Source organism: Macrotis lagotis, chromosome 3 (assembly GCF_037893015.1).
Source record: "Macrotis lagotis isolate mMagLag1 chromosome 3, bilby.v1.9.chrom.fasta, whole genome shotgun sequence".
Lineage (NCBI taxonomy): Eukaryota > Metazoa > Chordata > Mammalia > Peramelemorphia > Peramelidae > Macrotis > Macrotis lagotis.
The window spans coordinates 221,179,503-221,202,543 of NC_133660.1; the positions used below are offsets into that span (position 1 = coordinate 221,179,503).

The 23,041-nt window shown below is 39.8% G+C and overlaps 1 protein-coding gene and 1 pseudogene across 4 annotated transcripts in view; one reads left to right on the forward strand and one right to left on the reverse strand.

Annotated features, from left to right (window-relative positions):
* Positions 1–8,486, reverse strand: part of SH3BP2 (SH3 domain binding protein 2) — a 139,826-nt gene extending 131,340 nt beyond the window's left edge. The window contains exon 1 of one of the 4 annotated variants that reach the window (XM_074229905.1): positions 8,456–8,486. The gene's annotated coding sequence lies outside the window, so the exon portion shown is untranslated. Of the gene's footprint in view, positions 1–8,316; positions 8,403–8,455 lie in introns of those variants that run through there. The other 3 variants (XM_074229907.1, XM_074229903.1, XM_074229904.1) reach the window with 3 other exon arrangements.
* The window catches only part of LOC141519312 (14-3-3 protein beta/alpha pseudogene), a 58,076-nt pseudogene extending 49,299 nt beyond the window's left edge, over positions 1–8,777 (forward strand).
* Positions 8,778–23,041: the final 14,264 nt, after the last annotated feature.

Genomic DNA, 23,041 nt, shown 5'->3' on the forward strand with positions numbered 1-23,041 from the left:
TTTTTTAAATGATCTGAAAGAGTGACTCAATGTCAAAATAATAATGACTTATATGTATGTAATACTTTGAGGTTTAAAAGAAGTATTACAAATATCCCATTTTACCCTCAGGCAGGTGCTGATTATTATTATTATTATTATTATTATTGCCATTTTACAGATGAGGAAACTGAAAGAGTTGACTTGTCCAGAATCACACAACTAGTAAGAGGCTGAAGTCTATGGGGTGGCTAGGTGGTGTAGTGGATAAAACACCGGCCTTGGAGTCAGGAGTACCTGGGTTCAAATCCAGTCTCAGACACTTAATAATTACCTAGCTGTGTGGCCTTGGGCAAGCCATTTAAATCCATTTGCCTTGCAAAGAACTAAAAAAAAAAAAAAGTCTGAAGTCTTCCTGACTTCAGGTCCATCACTCTTTCAACTGAGCTAAAATTGGAGAAGTGACCCAGGGATCTTCACCAGACTATGTGTTACTTTAATGTTTTTATCAATAATTTGTATAAAAGCATAGCTATCATGTTTGCAGATATCCCAAAAGCTGGATAGGATAGCTAAATGTCTGAATCAAAACAATATTAACAGACTAGCACACTGAGCTGAAATAGTAAGGAAAAATTTAATAATAAATGGAAAGTCATAATGTGAGTTTGGAAATCAGTTTTACAACACTGGAAAGCTAAATTGTATCCAGAGGAAGATGGCCAAGAAGATTAAAAACCCTAAGACTGGAGCAAAGAAAGAGTACTGGTTGTAAATAGGATAATGGGTTTAGCTTGGAGAAGAGACTTAGGGACATAGGGAATGTAATGACTAAGCATTTGAAAAGTTTCTGCTTAGAAGAATATGAATTCCATTTGCCCAGTTTGACCTCAGAGGTCAGAAGTAGGAACAATGGATGGAGGAAACTTGCAGAAGCAGATTTAGGCTTGCTACAGGGGAAAATTTCCTGCCAGTTAATTAGTTCTCCAAAAGCGGATCTGGCAGCCTCTGGAAGCAGGTGCTTCACTGGGAAATGTGTATAAGAAATGGATGGATGCCCACTTTGCGGATGCTGTAGAGAGGTCTCTCAATCAAGACTGGCTTCTGATACTGTGACTGCATTAACAGCAATACTGTATGATGATGAGCTGGGATAAACAGCTCTTCTCAACAGTGATCAGAAACAGTTCCAAAAGACTTGTGATAGAAAATGCTATCCACACCCAGAAAACCGACTAGAGTCTGAATGCAGATCATGGCATAACATTTTCAGTTTCTTACATTTGTTTTTGTTTTCTCTCTCTCATGGGTTCTTTCCTTGCATTCTGATTCCTCTCTCATAACATAACTTATATAGAAATATGTTTAACATGATTGAATATGTATAACTTATATCAGATTATTTGCTAAGGGAGAGGAAAGGGAAGGAAGGGAGAGAGAAAAATGTGGAACTCAAAATCTCACAAAAAATGTTAAAAATTATCTTTACATGTAATTAGAAAAAAATACAAAAAAGAAAAGAAACTCTGTGATTGTTTAATCATTAGGAATAGAACATACTAATGGATAAAACAACTCTGGATTAGAAAACAAGGGAAAATGGACACCAGGAGATTTAATATCACTGGACATTAAAACAAAACAAAACTGAAAGACCCAAATGGATTCTATTAGGGAGGAGAACAGAAAGAATTGCCAGAAAGTTCACAAAACCATTGGATACAGGCAATGTAGAATGACTGCCTTTAATGAAATTACCTACAGTTATTATTAGAGTTAGAAGGATTTTTAGCTGAGACAATTTAGGGCTTATTCTACCACACTAAATAAAATTCCCAAAACTGGGAGGAAATTTGACTAACTTCCAGTATTCCAGCTTATAATTGGACCACGATGCCCTATTTGGGGAATATTTAGTTTCTACAATGAAAAGATTTCATTTCCATGCTTGGCCAAAGGGTAGTGAGTGGTCTCTGGCACCTTCTTGATGGAAGAACTACATTACTTGTCAGTGAATGGCAGGTATGGAGGTAGATGTACTCTATGCAAAGTCCAACACTGCTTGCTTCTACCCAATCCCATACAACTAGTCTCTGAAAGGACTGAAGATAAAGGTGCCCCCTACTACTCTCTCTCATCCATCAAGCTAACTCATCTTCCCCTCCTTTCACATCCCAGTTACCCCACTGAATCTCTGCCCATCACAGAAACATAACCACCATGCTCCAGTCTATCAACCATTTATTCAGTCACCAATGAGATTTCCCTAAAGCACAAGTCCAACCAAGTCACACCCTACTCAATAAGCTCCAGTGATTCCCTTTTACCTAGGGAACAAAATATAAAATTCTGTCTGGCATTGGAAGCTCTTCACAACTTAGTCCCACCCATTCCCACCTTTCCTGTCTTCTTACATCTTCCTTCTCACTGCCCCCCCCCCCCCCAAACTCTTCCATTTAGAGACACTGGCATCCTTGCTCTTTCTAGAACAAAATACTCCATTATTCGGCTTCTGGCACTTTCACTGGTTGTCCTCCAATGCCTGAAATATTCTTCCTCCTCCTCCCCACCTCCTTGATTCCCTGGATTCCTTAAAGTCCCAGCTAAAATTCCACCTTCTCAAGACCTTTTAGTTTCATATTTTCCTTCTGATTACTTCCTATTTATTTTACATACAGCTTGTTTATAATGTAGTTTAAATGCATACTATCTTCCCCTAAAGGTTGTTGTTTATTTGAGTCTGACTCTTCATGACTCCACTCGGTGTTTTCTTGGCAGAAATACTAGAGCAAGTCTTCCATTTGCTTTTCAAGTTCATTTTTCAGATTTTACAAGAAACTGAGGCAATCAAGTGAGTGAGCCAGGATCACACAGCTAGTTAAGTATCTGAGGCCAGATTTAAACTCAGGAAGATGAGACTTCATTACTTCAGATCTTGTGCTCTATTCTCTGTGTTACCCAGCTGTTTTAGTCTATCTTTGTAACCCCTAGCACTTAGCATATAGTAGGTGCTTATTAATGGTCTCTGAATCTTTGGCTCATAACAGTCCACTTTGGATTCAGCCATAAACTAGCACTGAGACTACTTTGGACAAGTCCGAGAAAACTGAAAGAGATCTTAGACTTTATCTAACCCAATCTCCTCACTTGAAAGGTAAGGAAACAAAGACCCAGGTTTTGAATTGCCCAGAGGCAAACCAACTCATATAAATGAGCTAGGACTCAAATCAAGGAGTTAAACACCTTTTTTCCAGTCCAGGTAAGCCTTCCAGTAATGTATTCCCCCCACCCCTTCAATATAAATAAATACAATTTACAGGGGATGTGCACACAAAAAAATAAAGATTAATTTTTCACAAGGAAAACTATTCCATGCATAGCTGTTTTTTCTTTTCCCTACTTCTTGAATATTTCAATAGGTTAAGATAATTATCTACAAAATATTCTCCATTCCCCCTTGGCAGGATTCTCATTCTCCTTGGAGTGTACATGCATTGTGAGTTGGGAACTCTTACACTAAAAAGTCCCAGTTTCTTCATCTGTAAATTGGTAGTAATATGCCAATATTCCCTGGTCCACCCTGATGCTAATTTGTTTTGGGGGGTATTTTGGTTTTAGCCAGACAATGGGGTTAAGTGACATGTCCAATGTCATAAAGTAAGGTCATTTTTAAGCATCTGAAGCCAATTTTGAACTCGGGTCCTGACTCCAGTGTCAGAGATCTATTCGCTGAGCTGCCTAACTGCAACCCCTCCCCTTAATGCTAGCTAATGGCTTTCTTAGAAGATTTATCTCCAATTTATGTTTTTGCTTACAAGCCCTCTCCCCATACTATAAGGACTTGAAAGCTGGGAATACTTTTACCTTGCTTTGTATACAGAGTACAATGGCTAAAACATCATAATTGCTGTTAATTGGTCATTTTCAGTCATGATTGACACTTTCCCATTGCCTTCTCTAGCTCATTTTACAGATGAGGAAACTGAGGTAAACAGGGTTAAGTGACTTGCCCAGGGTCAGACTGCTCTAAGTTGTCTAAGGCCACATGTGAATTCAGGATTTTGTCTGCAGGCCTTTTGCACTCTTTCCACTGTGCCACCTAGCTGCCATATAATGAGTACTTAATAAATGTTTGTTGACTTGACCCTCAGGGTTGTTGCAAGATTAAAAGAAATGATGTATATAAAACATTTTGTAGACCATAAAATCCTATATTAATGTCATAAGATCATAGATTTGGACTTGGGAGGATTTGATGAGGTCACCTATTCCTCAACTCCATTTTACAACTGACAGGACACCAGAAGGAACAGTCAGGATCCCTGGCCCTTTACATCCAATGCAGCCTAGAGCCATTAGGAAGAACATCCTATGTGGAACTTCAGTTGGAGGCCAGCTCTGTAGCTTCTAGGACTTGAGACTTGTCATGATCTCTGAGCCTTGGCTGCCTCATCTATTACTTGTAAAATCTATCTTGGTAAGTTATTGTGAAGAAATTGCTTTGTAAATCTTAACTCACTCTTAGAAAAGTGAATTGTTTTCCAAGGCCCTGCCTAAGTTCCCCTTCCAATTGGAAGCCTTTCTGGATCATCATCAAAACCAACATCTCCTAGCTGAAGAATGTTCATAGTTTATATTGTTTATAACAACAACTTGGAATTTTATCATTTGAAACTCACAACCTAGTAAAGTAGGAACTATAGGTATTATTCTCATTTTACAGGTAAGGAAACTGAGGTTCTAAAAGGTTCGATGATTTGCTCATGGACACATCGATATCTGTTATCAGAGGCAGGATATAATCTTCCTGATTCCAAGTCCATTTCCAATGAGTCATTTTATGAAAAATAGCATTCATTCTAATATAAAAGGTGATATATATTCAAGTATGCACAATGTACTATATGATGCCATACAGGTGATAAAATATTTTGTTGTTCAGCATATCTAACTCTTCATGACCCCATTTAGGGTCTTCCTGGAAAAGAAACTGGAGAGGTTTGCCATCTCTTTCTCCAGCTTATTTTATAGATGCAGAAACTGAGGCAAATGGAGTTCAGGTGACTTGCCCGGGGTCACATAGCTAATAAATGTCTGAGGCTAGATTTCAACTCAGGAAAAGGAGTCTTCTTGACTCCAAGCCTGCTCCATCCACTGCACCACCATCAAGGGCACAGCAAAGTACTAGATAAAGTCAAAAACACCTACTGATTTTTCCTCAAAGGGAGAGACAGGAGATGAAATGTGCCAAATGAGTCAAACCTCTGCCAGCACCTTGTCAACTTCCATCTTGCCCAGATCACTAGTCCTGCTTTCAGCATGGCCCCCACAGCCATTACTCAGGGTACTCACTGAGTAAAGAGGAGCTGGCAATATGCTTTCTTCAGGACCTTCCTATGGGGCAAGTGGTCATTATGCCCATTTTACAGATGAGGGAACTGGGACTTTGAAAGGGGACTTGATTTTGCCCAAGGTGACAAAGCTCATTAATGAATCCTAACATTCCACCTACCAATTCCAAGTCCAGTATTTTTTCCCCAAGGCAGATACACATTCTATCCTCTCCAAAATCTATGTGTAAACAAATGTCTACAAATGTGTTTCCCATTTGAAATGTAGAATGTTCTCCTAGAAGGTCAAAGTCTGCTGCAGAACCCAAGATTCTGTTCTAAATGTCTGGGGTTAGCTATGGATTGAGTGGGGGGGGGAATCTGCATATCTGGGTTCATACCATAATCGCTACTGAGTGACCTTGGGCAAATCAGCCTCTCCGGGCTACAGTTTCCCTATCTAAACCACAGCTCTAAAAGCACTCTATATCTTAATCTTCTCTAATGCCAACTACAGAATAAGAGCATTACGTACTATTTTTAAGGTCCCTTCTAACCATATCCTATGAACCAATAACTCAGTTGAGATCCCACACACTAAAGGAAGGAATTCTGAGTAGGAGAGAATCAAGATAGGCAAATACCTAGTGGAAAACACTTTGATGGACACAGCTAGACTGGGCAGGGACTGAAAGCATCAAAGTAAGAGGAAAGGGGGGGCCCTGAGGGTAGCACTAAGATACCACAAATTGAGCATCAGTCAGTCAAACATTTAATAAGCACCTACTCCCTGCCAGATACTGTTAAGGCACAGAAGTCAGAACTATCATCAATCTTAGCCTTAGAAAAGGGAAGAGACCCCCTCCCTTTATGGCAAAGACATTCTACTTCCAAAACTCACATCTCAATAGTAGAACTCAGCTACAATTGGGATAAAATGGGCTTTTGTGGACTTCCCTGGACTATGGCCACAGCCCCAAATTCTGTTGCCAGGGGAACTGTGGTCCAAGTTCCAAACAACTGACTTACAAACAAACTTTTGGACCATGACCTGTTCCCACATGGGATCCACAGGCAGGATCTGCAGCAATGCCTTCTCTTCTTTTCTTAACAAGAACTCCACAAACCCAAAGCTCAAACTACTTAACATTCTCTCTTCACCCCTAAGTTCTTGGCTGGGAGGGGGTGGAGTTTGGGGTGCTGGGAGTGGAAAAACCCTCTGAACTTCTTCCAGGTGCCACATAAAGATGTCATTATTGCCTATTTTGATGAGACATGCAAGCCAAGGGCATAGTTTCCGCAACTGGTTTCAAAAGAGACCAAACACATCAACTGCCAACTCCCTGGGCCTCTGTTAAATAAGACAAGCTTTTCTTTGGGCCAAATCCCAGTTCACAGAAACACGCAGTAAGAGAAGGGACCTAAAGATGATCAGAAACACATCCTAAGTAGCTTTGGCATTCCTGATCCTATTCAAAAGTGGAACATCATCTAACTCCAAAAGGGCAGGGTTCTACCAAGTTCATCTGAAAGACTGAAAATAAATATTTTGCACTCTTCTCCCTTTTTCATCTTTGCTACAAGAGATGGTTTGCTGGGGAAGTGGGGGGAGAGTGGAGGGAAAAGAAAGGTTATAAAGCAAAAGGGATGAAGTTTTAAAAAAGAAACTTAGGGGGCAGCAAGGTGGCACAGTGGATAAAGCGCTGGCCCTGAAATCAGGAGGACCTGAGTTCAATTGTGACTTCAGCCAAAGATATGTGATTTTGCACAAGTTCACTTAACCCCATTGCCCCCTCCCACATACAAAAATACCACCAGCAACAAGCCAAAAAAAAACAGACATAAAAAAAGAAAATTAATTTTTCTAAGATTAAAAAAAATCTCATTTCATTTGGACCTTTGATCCTTTTAGTAAACCCCTGCCCATCCAAATGGCACATGAAAAGTCATTTAGTATCTTCAGGTACTGCTTTCTCTGTTCACGTTACCTTGTATCTGTATGTATCTGGGTACGTGTTACATTTCCCCAGAGGACTATGAGGTAGAATTATCTCCTTTTGTCTTTCTACCACTAAGCCTGGCACAATGCTCTTTGCCCAGAGTGGAAGCTTTGATAAATATTTGGGTTGAACTGCATCCAGTTCAGGACCCTCAGTTTACAGATAAGCAAACTGAGGTTCTGGAAGCAGAGATCCCACAGGTAGCAGAACTGGGATTCAAAAGCTGATCCCAAGGGTTTAAACAACTCTTCTGGGGATTTCTGGAACTCAGTTGGAAAACTTCGGATCCTCCCAGCTCCAAGATCCTTAACAGTTTTGTCTGGCAGAGAATTCTGAAATTAAGTCTTGCCTGATCCGAAAGTTTCCAGACCCCCCCCCCCCCCAGTTGACAAAAGAGAAAACTGCTAAGAGCTGCTGTTCTTATAGCTCACGTCACAAGCCTGTGAGGAAGACAGGGCAGGAATTATTAGCCAGATGAGGAAACAAGTAGTACTGACTCATAATTCTAGGCTCTCTGGGGTGAGAGGAAAAACACAAGACTTCTGGGTCCTAGAGACCTCGGTTGAACCGAGCTCTAAAGCTCGTTGGCAGGGTGCTCCCGGACTTAGGTGCTTGCTATCTTCTTTGTTTTTTCATCTATAAAATGGGGACGACCATACTTTCCCAACCTAAGTGGACTGGACTGAACGAGCAAAGGACAGACTACCTTAGAGGGCTGGAGCAGACTGGACTGAGCCGTTTTATAAGCTGCATAAGTAAAGACTCAGGTGCAGTACCTTCGGAGGATTTTACTGAGCCCATTTGATAAACTGCATGGGCAAAGGAAAGGCCGTGGCAGCTAGCAAGGCATCTTCTTCACCACAGCCCTGCGAGAGGGAGTCTAGGTACCATCATTAGGATTTAACAGAGAAGGAAACTGAGACTCGCAGAGAGGAAAGGACATGCCTAAGATCACATAATTAAGAGAATCACTGATGAATGGCGGAAAGGGGGCTCTGGATCCTTACCGGAGTCTGGGTGACCAGGGAGGAAGTGGGAAATCTGCGTTGCCTCTGGCTGTAGAAGGAAGGGCTTGGGGTCCGCAGGCGCCCCCACTCCCTCCCACTCCCGCCCGTTCCCCCCACGTGCCAGGGGGGCGTGCCTTACCGGGGCGGCAGCCGGGGCTGGGGGCGCCTCCTCATCCCCGGCTCGGCTTGCGGGGGGCGCGCTGAGCCCCCTCGGGGCCCGGGGGGGGCTGCCGGGTCCTCCTGAGGCGCGGGGGGCGCACCTGGCCGGCCGAGGAGAGGCCGACTCGCGGAGCCTCCCTCCACCTGCCCGGCCCCTGGCTCCTCCCTCGCCCACTCCCACTCCCCTCGCCGCCTCCCTTAAAGGCGCCCTCCCGGCCCGTCTCCTTCCACCGCTGAGCAAACTGGAACTAACTGCTACAGTTTTCTGGTTTTCCTCCCGCCTCCCCCAGGCCTCAGGCTAGTCGAGAGGGCGAAATCACTTCAATTTGCATAAGCATTAGACTTTCTCTAGCACTCCCATATCCGTTAGCGCTTCCAGGTCCCCGAAATCTGCCGGGGTGATCTGGGTAAAAGTCAATGCTCCTTTTAGGCCAAGGAAAGAGATTCCATCCACGCCCTGAAGACCCAGATTCCAATTCTGGCTCTCTCCCACTTCCCCTTCTGAGACTTTGATGACGAGGATGATGATGATGATGGTGATGATGACAATATCTGTCCTTCGTTATCCGAGGAAGACCCTGCCATCAAACATACACGAGAACTGGATGGGGGGGGGGGGGGGGGCTAGATCACCTTCTCCCCCGGAGCCATCTGGGTCCAGTGGCCAGATAGGAATCGGGATGACCGGAGATGGCCCTGGAGGGGAGGCGATCCTGGTGATAACTGTTGTTTGTCCTTCATTCATGAAGAAGGCCGTGGCATCAGGGAAGTGATGTTATGGCAAGCATGTGATTGGATTTGAGTGAGGGGAGGCTGTGCTAACTCACCAGGCTCACTTTCTCTTCCAGAGGCAGCTGGATCCAGTGGCCACGATATAAATCAGGATGACTGGAGATGGTCCCTGGGTGAGAGGAAGTCAGTGACTTGCTCAAAGTCATACAGCTAGGGGCGGCTAGGTGCTGAAGTGGAGGAGGACCTGAGTTCAAATCCTGCCTCAGACATTTAATTATCTAGCTGTGTGGCCTTGGGCAAGCCACTTAACCCCATTGCCTTGCAAAAACCTAAAAAAGAAAAAAAATCATACAGCTAGCAAAGGTCAAGTATTTGAGGCTGGATTCGAACTCTCCTCTTCCTGATTCCAAGGCCAATAATCTATTCAGGGTGGCATTTAGCTGCTGCCCTAAGGGCATGGGTGTTACTTAACATAGGGGTTGGTTAAACTAGATCCAATCTAATATCCTTTCTAGTTTTCAATGTATGATCAATCTGTGATCTACCTATGAGCCTGACCAAGCCAGATGCTAGTTTCAACCTGAGGCTTGTCCTTCATTCTCCAAGAAGACAACAACCTCAGGGAGGTGGTGCCTGATGAGCATGTGAATTGTATTTGAGTGAGGAGGGGACTATAGCAAGTCACCAACCTCACTTTCTCCTCCAGTCTTCTGGCCAGGTATGAATCAGGATGCCTAGAGATGTGAGACAACCAGAGTTAAGTGACTTACCCAAGATCAATCTGAGAAACTATAGTGTATGTATGGATAATAATCAACTGAGTAGTCACAGAGAGTTGGGAGAGGTCTGACACAGTAAGAAAATACAGAATAGGATTTGTCAGAGCATCTGGTCTGAGAATGCCCCTTCTATATCATCCACAAGATTTGCTCATCCAAGTCTCCCATGAAGTGAATTCACCTCCTCCTAAGGAGATTCATTCCACTTTGGAACAGTTCTGCTAGGAAGCTTAAATACACCTCTTTGCAATTTCCACTCATTCTTCCCAGTTCTGTCTTCTAGGATCTAGTGGATTATTTACTCATCCCTCGTATTTACAAAGAAACCTGGTAAGACTTGTAGTAACTGGAGCAGAGTGAAGTGGCCATAATCAGGAAGACAATTTCTAGGGTCACAGCATAATAAAAATAACTTCGGGGCGGCTAGGTGGTGCAGTGGATAAAGCACTGGCCCTGGAGTCTGGAGTACCTGGGTTCAAATCTGAGCTCAAACACTTAATAATGACCTAGCTGTGTAGCCTGCAAGCCACTTAACCCCATTTTCCTGGAAAAAAAACCCTAAAAAAAATAACTTCAAAAGACTTAAGAATATCAACCAATTCAATAGCCAGCCATGTTTCCAGAGGACTAATGATAAAACCTTCTACTCACCTCCTGGCAGAGGGGTAAGAGACTCAAGATGCAGAATAAGACATATATATTTTCAGAAATGGCCAATATGAGAGTTAGTTTTGCTTAACTTTGCAATTTGTTAAAAGGATCTTGCTTTGCTTTTATTTTTTCAATGTTGGGGAAAAGAATGGGGTTGGAATAAGACAGGGAAAAGAGAGTTATTGATTTTTTTAAATGCATGAAAGAGAACAAAAGGAAGGCCAGAAAGAATCACAGACAAACAAGATAAGTTTGAAATTTATATACTGAATTTATTATATATCTGAAAAAGAAAGCAAGCATATATATATGGAATATAAGCATACTTTTTTGTTGTTGTTCTACTAAAAACAAGGGAAATTTTTTTGGCATTAGTTAAAATCAGAATAAAATTTTTAAAAAAGAAAGCCTAATCTGTTCTCCACAAGTCATTACTTCCAATTCTTCAAGACAGTGATTATTCCCTTTCCTCTCATAAGTTTTGTCCCTAATATAAAAGTACCATTTCCTTCAACTGCTAATCTTGTGGCATAGTTCCCAATCCCATCACTATCTCCTCCCCACCCCTGGACTGATTCACCCACCCAAAGAAAAGATAACTTGGGGCTGTCTGATGGATAGTGCAAACAAGGCACCACAGGTAAAATGTTTTGCTGAAGTTCACACAGCATAGTGGAAGGTTGTAATTCTTTACTGGAATTGTTTACTTGGACTGGAAATGAAATTATCCAATTTCTGTAATTTATAGCCTGTATGATCTGGGACAACTAGATGGTACAGTGAGTAGAGCACTGCTCTGAATTCAGGAGAACCTGAGTTTAAATCCGGTCCCAAACACTTATTAGCTGTGTGAACTTGGGCAAGTCATTTAACCCTGATTGCCTCAAATCTAGGGCTATCTCCAATTGTCCTGATTTATGTCTGAATACTGGACACAGATGGCTCTGGAGGAGCTGGTGATTTAGCACAGCAACTCTCATTTAAATCTAACTCACAAGCATATCATGGCATCACCTCCCTGGTACCATTATCTTCTTCAAGAACAAAGGACAAATATCATCAGCATGATCTTGGGTAAATCATTTAAAACTCCTTCTCTATACAATGAGAGAGTTGGGCTAGCTAGCCTTTAGGGTCTAAATCTATGATCCTAGAATCTATAATATTATGATCTGGGTTCAAGTGCTGGTTCTGACTTGTGGCAAATCCTCTCCACTGTCTTTGCCTCCAATGTATCCTTTTTATAATGAGAAGCTAGACCTTCAAGATTCCTTCCAGCTCTGACCTGTGATCTAAGATCCCTTTTGGGGGGGCAAGGCATTGGGGTTAAGTGATTTGCCCAAGGTAACACAGCTAGGTAATTATTATTAAGTGTCTGAGGCTGGATTTGAACTCAGGTACTCCTGACTCCAGGGTCAGTGTTCTGTTCATTGAGCCACCTAGCCACCCTTCTAAGATCCCTTTTTGCTCCTGTGATCCTGCCCAGAATTTGCTCACAATTTAAAGTATGTAATACCTTCCTTGACTGTCTTTTCATGTGAATCTACTGCTTAATTATAAGCCCAAGTTACTGGTAGAAAGTCTAGGTGAAATAGGGGTTTGTGGATCAATCAGAGGGTTGGGACAATCTGTCAATAAACACTGATTAAGGGCTTTCCATGTGTCTGGTCACTAAGCCTAGGCATAAAAATAGGCATAGAAATAAAAGCAGAAAGATAGATTCTCCCTGCTCTCAAGGAGTTTGCATTCTAATATGATGAGTAGAGTAATGCAAGATTGCTGAAAAGCAGTGAAGAGGGACTAGCAACTTAGGGTTGGGTAGAGAAAGTCATGGGGAAGTGAGTCATGTCTGGGGCATCCTGGAGAGGAATGAAGATTGGGTTGGCCTGGGCCTCCTCCTTAAAATGGAGGCCTTGGGAGGAACCAGACACTTGGAGAGCCTGCAGGAATAGGAGGGTATTTCTAATGTGAAAAGTAGTTCAGGGTTACTCATAATTGAGAAACGTTGGGAACCCCTGTCATTGACTTACTGTAGGAAGGGACTAAAATCTGTTAGAACTCATATTTATGTAACAAGGACCTTGTACTGGATAACAATTGCCATTGTTAAAAGGCTTTAAGGCTGATGATGTTTCCTGATCTACCAAAACTATTGTTGTTCGAATGCATGTGACTTTCTTGACTCCATTTGAGGTTTTCCTGGCAAAGATAGTACCTGTTAGCTTCCCCAGATTATTTTCTCAATAAGGAAACTGAGGCAAATAGGATCAAACAATTTGCCCAGGTTCACATAGCTGGTAAATGTCTGAGGCTGGATTTGAATTTTGATCTCCCTGATTCCAGACCTTCCACTTTATCCACCTCACCATCTAGCAGCCCTGTACTAACCATGGCCTTGAAGGAGTCACTCCAGAAAAATTCAGTCAACTCAGCCTCTCTTGAGGTGCTACGATGTATATGTCAAAATCTCTATACTTTCAAAGACTCTATATTTTCCTTGCATTGATCAAGGAAGTGAATGAATCAGAATAAGAACTGTAGATAAGGGGGTAGTGAGGTGGAACAGTGGAGTCAGGAAGTTCAAGTCCAGCCTCAGACATTTAATAATTACCTAGTTGTGTGACCCTGGGCAAGTGACTCAACCTCATTGCCATAAATAACTAAATGAATGAATGAATGAATGAATGAATGGATAGATAGATAGATAGATAGATAGATAAATGAATAAACTGTAGATAAGTCAAACCAGATTGGATTTTTAACTAAATTCACAGAACTGTTGCAATGAATTCTGTCTCCTACACTTTCTTTTTAGTAAATCCATCATGCAAGGGGAAAAAAAAGCAAAGAGAAGTTTCAATTTGTCTCATCGGATTTCATTTCTATTTTCCCCTATTTCTACGAATCCTCTATAATGAGCACTTTTTTCCTTTTCCTGAAGAATCAACCATCCCTAATACAAATGTTGAGTAAGAACTAAGCATATGACCACACATCACCATACCAATCTTCTTCCTAAAAAAAAACAAAACAAAGCAAAAACCATCCATTTCCATCTATGATCTACAAAATGTGAAATTGAAATTCTCAAAGGAATATAAATTTTGATAGTGAACCCTCAGAAGATATCTTGGTCCTTACAGGCTTGATTTCTTTCTTAAGGATCAAGACTTGGCTCTCATTAATTGGCCAACAATAGATTCCATTGGGTTATTGTTTGGGCCCTGATGGCTCAGAGGGAATGTAAATAACAACTGTTTTTATTAATGCTGGAAATACTGAGGGTCTTCTCCTTCCAGACTGATTTTTTTTTTAAATTTGGACTGGATAAAAAAATACCATAGTCAAAGTAAGACCTGGGAAAGACCTTTGTTTAAAATGGCATTCAAGGCCATCTCCAGTGGTCCTAATTTATATCTTATCACTGGAATCAGATGGCTCCACAAGTGAGGGTGGTGACTTTACACAGCCTTTCCTCACTTAAATCCAATTCACTTGCAAGTGACCTTGATTTCAAGGCCCTCTTTGTTGAGCTGAGTTTACTCACTCCAAGTGAGAGAGCTCCTTCCCTCTGTTTCCTCAGGCATAAATTTTCCTAAGTATGATTTCTCTGATTTATGGGGATTTTTGACTTGGATAAATGGGTTTATTTGCTTAAGAAGAAGAGAAGCAGTTTTAGGGTTGGGGACAGTTAGGTGATCCAGTGCATGAGGACTAAAGAGTCAAAAAGACTCCTTGAGTTCAAATTTGGCCTCAGACACTTCCTGGCTGTTTGACTCTGGGCAAGTCACTTTACCCTGTTCACCTCACTTTCCTCATGAACAAGAAAGGAAATGACAATCTAATATCATTGGCAAGAAAACCCCCAAATGGGATCTAAAAGAGTCAAATACAACTGAAGAACAAAATCTTTTATAGAGAGATCTTTTACAGAGAGATTAAAGATCTTTAGCTATCATTTGTAGACTTACAAAATATCAGTATGGAGAAGTTGGTCCTATTTCATAGTGTATATCTGGAGCAATCCACACTAAAGCAAGAATTTCCCCTGCAACCTTCTGAAACAGGTGGCCCTTTAATCTCTACTAGACATGAGGTCTTTCCCAGAAACCTAACCCATAATTAACAAACTGATGATTAAGCATTTCTTCCTTATATAGATTAAAAACTGCCTCTTTGTTCTGCCCGGGGAGGACCAGGTTGAATACATCCAATCCCTTTTCCACAAGACAACTCTTCAAGTATTGGAAGGCAGTTATTATATCCCTTCTGAATATTTTCTTTAGCCTACTTCTTCATTAGTTCAAAAAGAATTGCTAAAGGAATCTGGGGAGGGAGGTTTTATGAAAGAGATCCAGTTCACCACTATAAGAGAGCTGAAATGTTAGATTCTAAAAAATGTTAGAGAAACCCTTAGAAGATAAAGTATAAATCTGGAAATATGTTTTGCATGATTTCATATATATAACTCATATTATATCATTTCCTTCTCAGTGAATGGAGTAGGGGGTGGGAGGAAGAGAGAGAATTTGGAACTCAATTTAAAAAGAAAAGAATGATAACTAAATAAAAGAATAAATAAATGAATGCATGAATAAATAAATAAATAGATGAGGTTTTTTTTTTTAAGAAAGAAGATAACGCATAAAACTGAGTCTATCAGAGCTAGAAAGACCCTTAGAATATAAGACATAGAATGTCAGATCTAGAAAAAATCTTAGGATATAGAAAATAGATTGTCAGAGCTGAAGAAGTTCTAGAACAGAAACTATAGCTCAACTTTTTTTTTTGTACTCTTTGAGTTCTAAACAGCTTGGTTTCAACCTACTACCTTTCTCTGACTGACAAAACCTGGATTTATCCAGATTCTAGTTTGTTCTACCATTTCCAACATGCCACATCAATATAACTGGAGATAGTTTTCTGCACCTCATCTGAGCTACCCCCTACTTTTCATACCTTTTTCTTCCTGAGTGCTATGTGAAGTCATCTACTACTACTACTATTACTCCTACTACAACTACTCCTCCTCATAACTACTATCATCATCACCACAACCACCACCACCACCACCATCACCACTACTATTATCATCTTTGTGCAGGTTTCCAATTTCCTGTTAATCTGGACTATTCACTATTTCCTATTCTATCTTGCTCTCTTCTGTCTCATCCATAGTATAGTGGCAAGACTACAGTTGGATGTTGGAGTCCTGATTTGAATCCTGACTTGAATCCTGACTGACATTTACCTATACAAAGAGTCAGGAGACCTGAGTTCTACCCCTCTAAATCAGTCACTGACTAAGTATGTGATTTTGGGAAAATCACCAAGTAGGAGGGAAGGGATTGGAATAAAGAAGAATGTGACCCAGGTGTTGAACTCAAAGCAAGAATCGTATCTCTACCTCATATAGTCTTTTCTGATCCCAACTGATAGTGCCCTCTATTCCTAACTCTTTATATTTATTTTTATTTATTCTGTATTAAACTTATTTTTATAGCAATATTTTATGTTTTCCTCCTACCATTCATATGGGAGAGACCAGGAATAAGCTTCTGAAAGAAGACATTCTTTCTTTTCCTCATCCTTGGATGGAAAATCACCAATTTGATCTTGTCTACCCATAGCATGAGCACTATAAACAGAAGGGGGTGACCTTTCTCTCCTTTCTCTTCCTCTCTTTTAGGTCCAATGACCTATATAAAATTGGCTTGGGTTTGGATGTGGTCTGTTTTCATTGTCTTTTTCAGTTAAAAGTGTAAGGGATGGAATTCCTGAATGTTATGTGAAACCCATATTCAAGGCTTAGTGGCCTTGGGGAGAAGATTCCAGGCTATCTGCTGTATTCTAATCAGCAAGGAAGCCCTGACAAGCCAGATATACTTAGTCCTTAAGCCCAAGGCAGGGAAGGAGTACACTGGACTTGGAATTTAATGGGAATGTGTTGTGCAAGAACTGAATTAAGCTTGAACCTAATCCTCCCCACTTCTTCAAGGGTGCAAGGGGGAGCAGTTTATGCCCCCATATATTGGAGAGGATATTTGTCTATTTGATTCTTGTTATGCTTTTTAAATAAATATTCCTTCATAAAAGTTAATCTATTAAGTGGTTAAATGGAATAGTGATATGAGGGCTTTAAATTGAGGGATCACAGTCAGTTAGGAGTAGAAACCAATGACTAAGAGACTAGACACCCCACAATCCCCTGCCCACTTTAGAGTGTCCTAGAACTCTGGGGAAAATGGTGAAATGAAACATACCTAACCTTCAGTAGTAGGAGTCAGGGTAATACCTGTAACATTAAGATAGAAAAAGATTTTTTATAGATGCAATAATAGTTTTATATGTATTCTGTACCTCTCTGATGATCAATACTCAGACATAAAACAGGAAAACAAATGTGCCATGGAGGAAGTCTTATGATACAATCTATGTATTCATATATCAGGATACTGACCCAGTAACTTGGTGCACCAGGGATTCAACAAACAAATACTTCTGAAATGTGACCTGGTTTGCTATGTTTCATGATGCTATTTGTCTACCCAAGGCTAGTCAAGCCCCAGTTATTATCTATCTATATCTTATTGGTAGTTCATGCAAAAGGATCTGGCTGTGACAATCACCCATTTTCTCCAACATAAAGAGGATCAGGCAATTGCCTTGGGTGGGGTGTTTTTTCTCAGCCTATTAAAGGGAATTTTCTCCACCAAGACCAAAACATGCTAAGACTTGCCTTGGAACCCAGGACTGGAGTTGAATAAGGTTTCATTCCAACTGAAGGTCAAAATTACTATTTTACAGAATCTGAGAGCTGAAAGGGACCTCAAAGGTCATTTAGTCAATAAGAATCTCTTAAACATTTACTATGGGTCAGTGCTATGCCCTGAGAATATGGTCTGACCCCTTTCTTGAATGAGAATTCTCTCTACAACAGGGATGTTGTAGAGACAAAAGACCCATCAGGCCTCTACTCCAATTCCCCCCAGGGATGGGCAGTGCAATGCTTTTCTTGTCAGTCTATTCTATTTTGGAATAACCCTATTATTGGTTAGTCAAAAGAATCAACAAACAATTTCTTAGGATGTGCAGGCACTGTGCTAATCCAGTGAAGATACAAAGAAAGTCAAAAGACAGTCTTTGCCTCAAGTAACTCGCATTCTAATAAAGGACAAAACCTGTGAACAACTCAATATAAATAATTTTATTTTCCTCGATTACATGTTAAAACAATTTTTAACATTTTAAAAAAGTTTTGGGTTGCAAATTATTTCCCTTTCACCCTTTCTTGCCTCCCTGAGAGAGCCATCTGACACAGGTTATACATGTGCAATCATACAAAACATTTTCATATTGGACATTTTGTATAGGAAAACAAAAGAAGGAAGAAAAAGAGATAAAAAAAGAAAGAAGGAAGAGGAAGGAGGGAAGGAAAAGGAAAAAGGAAAGGAAGAAAGGAAAAAGAGGAAGGAAAAAGGAAAGAAAGGGAGTGAGGAAGGAAGAAAGTATACTTCAGTGGGTATTCAGTTAGTATCTATTCTTTCTCTGGAGGCAGATAGTGGGTTTGTTTTGATATTATCTTGGATCATTGTATTGCTGAGAATAGCTAAGTCATTCACAATTGATCTTCACACAATATTACTGTTACTGTGTACAAAGTTTCTCTGGTTCTCTTCACTTTACTTTGCATTAGTTCAAATAAGTCTTTTCAGATTTTTTTGAAACCATCCTGCTCATCACATCTCATAGAACAATTATTTTCCATAACATTCATTTACCACATGTTCAACCATTCTCCAATTGACAGGCATTCCCTTGATTTCCAATTCTAAACCACCAGAAAAAGAGCTGCTATAAATAGTTTTCTCACAATCTTTTCTATTCTGCCTTTCCTATGACACTTTCAAATACATGAAGGCAGATTTCATTTCTTTCCTTCACTCCCTCACTCTAAATCTCTTCTTCAGGCTAAATCTTCCCAGGTTCTTTAACAGAATCTCCTTTGAGAAGACCTCTGGAGTCCCTACTATCTTAATTGACCTCCTCTTGATTGTACAATTCCTCTAATAATATGGCATCCAAAACAGAGTGCAGTAGCCTTGAGAAAGATAGAGAAGAGTAAGTCTTCTGTTTTACATAATATGCTTCTTAGGATATTCTGATATCTAATAATTTTAAATAATATATAATTTAATCATATATAATATAATAATATAATTAGATAATAATCTAACTATATATTTTTTAGCTGTTGTATCACAGTGACATAATAAGTCTTCTGCCCAAGTCCAGACTAATCTGCCATCTTGTTTCCTGGAACAGAGATAGATAGGAAGTTGACTCAACTGGTACCCTTTCTTTTCTCAAATAAATAAATGGGCAATAATGATAGTGTGATTTCCCTTGATCCTTCTGGATAGGAAAAAGCTACTATCAGTCCTCCAAAGCAATGAAACTGATGATTCAGTCCCAAGCCTCCCAGCTCCCCAGTGACTAATCCACCAGCTGTCCTGGTGTAGTCAGGCGGATGTCAGATCACCAGAGCTGTGGGACCGCAAACATCAGATCTCCAAGGTATCCTGTTAAATAAACAACAACATTGTCAAAAAGGATGAGAACTGACTTCTAATGGTCTACAGATGAAGCAGAGATAAGGAAGGTATCTTTTCAGGAAAGCCCTCTGCCCCCCATACTCCGGATGTCTATGGGAAGGGAAGGGAAAGTCATCCTGGTGTGATTGCATAATGGTAGGCTCCAATCCCCTCCCACATAGATTGCTGCATCAGCTCCTAGCAGGTCTTCTCCTCGACCATCTATTTCGTTCACACTGTCAGAGATTTCTTCCTCAAATGGATCTGATCCGAAGCCATAAACAATAGAATCAATGAATCATAAAGCTGGAAGGGATTTAAAATAGTCAACTTGATCATTGTGTGCCTAACAAAGCATTGCCTCAATAATACCTCTGAGAAGTAGTTTAGCTCTGCTTTCACACCTCTCGTGAATGGGGCCTACAAAGTATATAACAAATTTGATGAACTGGAGATCCTCATACAAAGAGTTAAATTTGATCCCAGAGACTCTTTGTGGGATTGGGACTCAATACTATAATATGGCTCTGGAAGGGTATGGAGAATAGACAGTAGTGAGCATTTGAATAATGGAAATGGCACCCTACACATGTGCATTACCACTTTCACATTCTCTAATTATCATTTGCATATCTCTAATTATAAAAAGATCATAGATTATGCATGTTTAGTCATGCAAAACATCACCATATTAGTCATGTTATGGAAGAAGACACAGAAATTCACACATACAATATGGAAAGCAAAAAATTGTTTAAATCTACATTCAGATGCCATAAATTCTTTCCTCTGGAGGTGGATGGCATTTTCCATCATGAGTCCTTTGAAATTGTCTTGGATCATTGTACTGCTGAGAACAGTTGTCATTCACAGTTGATCATCACACAATATTGCTGTGACTTTGTACAACATTCTCCTGGTTCTGCTCACTTCACTTTACATCAATTCATATAAGTTTTTGCAGGTTTTTCTGAACACTATTTGTTCACCATTACTTATAGCACAGTAATATCCTATTACAATCATATACCACAACTTGTGCAGTCATTCCTCAGTTGATATATTGCCTTCAAGTCAGCTTTTATCCTTCCACTCCCCAATACTTTTCCTCTCTAGATTAAACTTGCTCAATTCCTTGAAATGAATTTGTATATTATACTTCCTAGTCCTCTGATTATACTGTTACTCTTTTCTAGATTCAGCTTATCTATATCCTACCTAGAATATGGTACCCAGAAGTAATCCATATATAGCCAGATTCTACCCAGAATCAAGTAGAATATAATTTTCCTTCAGTATAATTATTAGGTTTGGGAATGATTTTGTAACTTTATTGACTTTTTATCCCCTTCTTTGCCTGTTTATTCAGATTTAGTCAGATGTATCAAAACAATTATGTGCTGTTACAAAAATATAAAATATATAAAATATCCATACATCACTATGTATCTGAAAATTTAAAGACTATTTTCATCTGTGCATTATGGATTCTAACAACTTCATTCACTGCATGTTGAAGATCTAAAGAAAGAATAAAATGACTTTACATAGAATAGGTATTTGGGATTTTGAAAAAATAATAATACACTGGATAGTTCTGGTGAAATGTATTCTGAGAAGGAGTTCTACTTTGTCATATCCAATATTTACTTATTTATTACAACATCTTTCTATTGCAAGATAATTATGGTACATAATATAACAATGATACTTAACAATTTTCTTTATGTAAGTTTCTACAACTTAAAGAAATGTTCTTATTAGACTTGACATCCTCTAAAAAAGCTCAGATCTTTTCATATGAACTGTTACTTAGCTATCCCATTCCGAACTTGTGAAGCTGATTTCTTTAACTCAAATGGAAGACTTTACATTTATTCCTATTAAATTTCATTTTATCATTCTAAGCTAGTGTCCTAGAATAAGACTGACTACACTTGCCCCTCAGGATTCTAGGGGTTGGAGTGTTTCTTCTCTAATGCTGTCAGCTTGAATCACCATTCTGCATGTGTTCCACACTACCCCTTCCTGCTCCTTAGCCACCACTAATTATCATCCCAGTGCCACTTAACCAATGAAGGTTAATTAGCTTTTACAAAGGGTTATTGACTTGAAGATATGGCAAGAACAGAAATATGAGCATTCCTCCAACTCCTCAACACTCCCTCATACCTTCTCAGTTTTTGAGGAGACTGGGTTCCAACTGTAGACAGACTCTACAGATAGCATTGGTCCCACCAAGTTTACTATTGTTGGGTTGATTCTATTTTATGGATTCTCTTCCCAGACTCCCAGGCCTTGACTGACTCTTCAAATCTTCTGAAACTTAGTCTCTAATTTCCTTAGCTTAAAACAAAAGGACAAAGAACTGAGGTCCATGATCAGGGTACATTCTTGGATGAGGAGGGGCCAAAACAAAGCCTTTGTCCTAATTTCTTGGTCTCCATATCAGAACGAAATCATTTGAAGAGAAGAAAGAGGTCCTGGTCAGCCACTGCCTGTTAAATGACCCCTTCATTCTTACCAAATAGATACATATAAGAAGTATGCCTATTCACCAAGGGTGAGTAGACAGAACTAGAGCACCTGTTTTTGCTCCAAACTTCTCCATTATATACCATTTAGATTCTCCTGAAATTAACTTCCAATCTTCTTCCATGTGGAAAATTGTACTAGCAGCACTACAAAAATTCTTAAGGATTGGATTCAGTGACCATTCATCACTCTAACTTGCTAAGATGACAGGATCAGGTTTCCAAAACTTTTCATCTAATGTCTGTGTCCAGTTGTTATGTATTGTAGTCTCATCACATTTGCACTTACTTTTCCTGCCATTGACTTACCCAAATATTTGCTCACTATCATAGTTCTATGTTTTGTTTCTTTTTTTAATTTTTAAAATTTTTTTATTGATATTTTACTTTTCCAAATACATGTCATAAAAGTTTTTTTAAATGTTCATCCATAGGCCTATGCATATTTCTAAGTTACAAAATTTCCTTCCACCCTCCCTTCCTACTCCCCCCCCCCAATGGTGAACAGTCAAGTCAACATTGTACATACGTATTTGTGATAAACATGTTTACAAATTAGTCATTTTGGTATGAGGAATTAGAATTAAGGGAAAGAAATACATGGGAGTTTTTTTTTTAAGTGAATGAAGTAGCAGCCCTGTTTGTGGTGGCAAAGAATTGGAAATTAAGTAAATGTCCTTCAATTGGGGAATGGCTTAACAAACTGTAGTATATGTATGTCATGGAACACTATTACTCAGGAGGGATGGGAATTCAGGGAAGCCTGGAGGGATTTGCATGAACTGATGCTGAGAGAGATGAGCAGAACTAGAAAAACGCTGTACACCCTAACAGCAACACGGGTGATGATCAACCTTGATGGACTTGCTCATTGCATCAGAGAAACCATCAGGGACAATTTGGGGCTGTCTGCGATGGAGGAATACCATCTGTATCCAGAGAAAGAACTGTGGAGTTTGAACAAAGACCAAAGACAACCTTTAATTTAAAAAAAAAATCCAATATCTTATTATTATGTAATTTTGCTATCTCTCATACCTTATTTTTTTCCTTAAGGATATGATCTCTTTCTCATCACATTCAACTTAGATCAATGTATACCATGGAAACAATGTAAACACTAACAGACTGCCTTCTGTGGGGGGTGAGGGGAGGGAAGCAAGATTAGGGAGAAAATAGTAAAGCTCAAAAAAAAATCTTTCTAAAATGAAAAAAAGTGAATGAAGTGTTCTTCAGATTCTGAAGGATTTTGTTTTGTTTTGCTTTATTTTTCTTC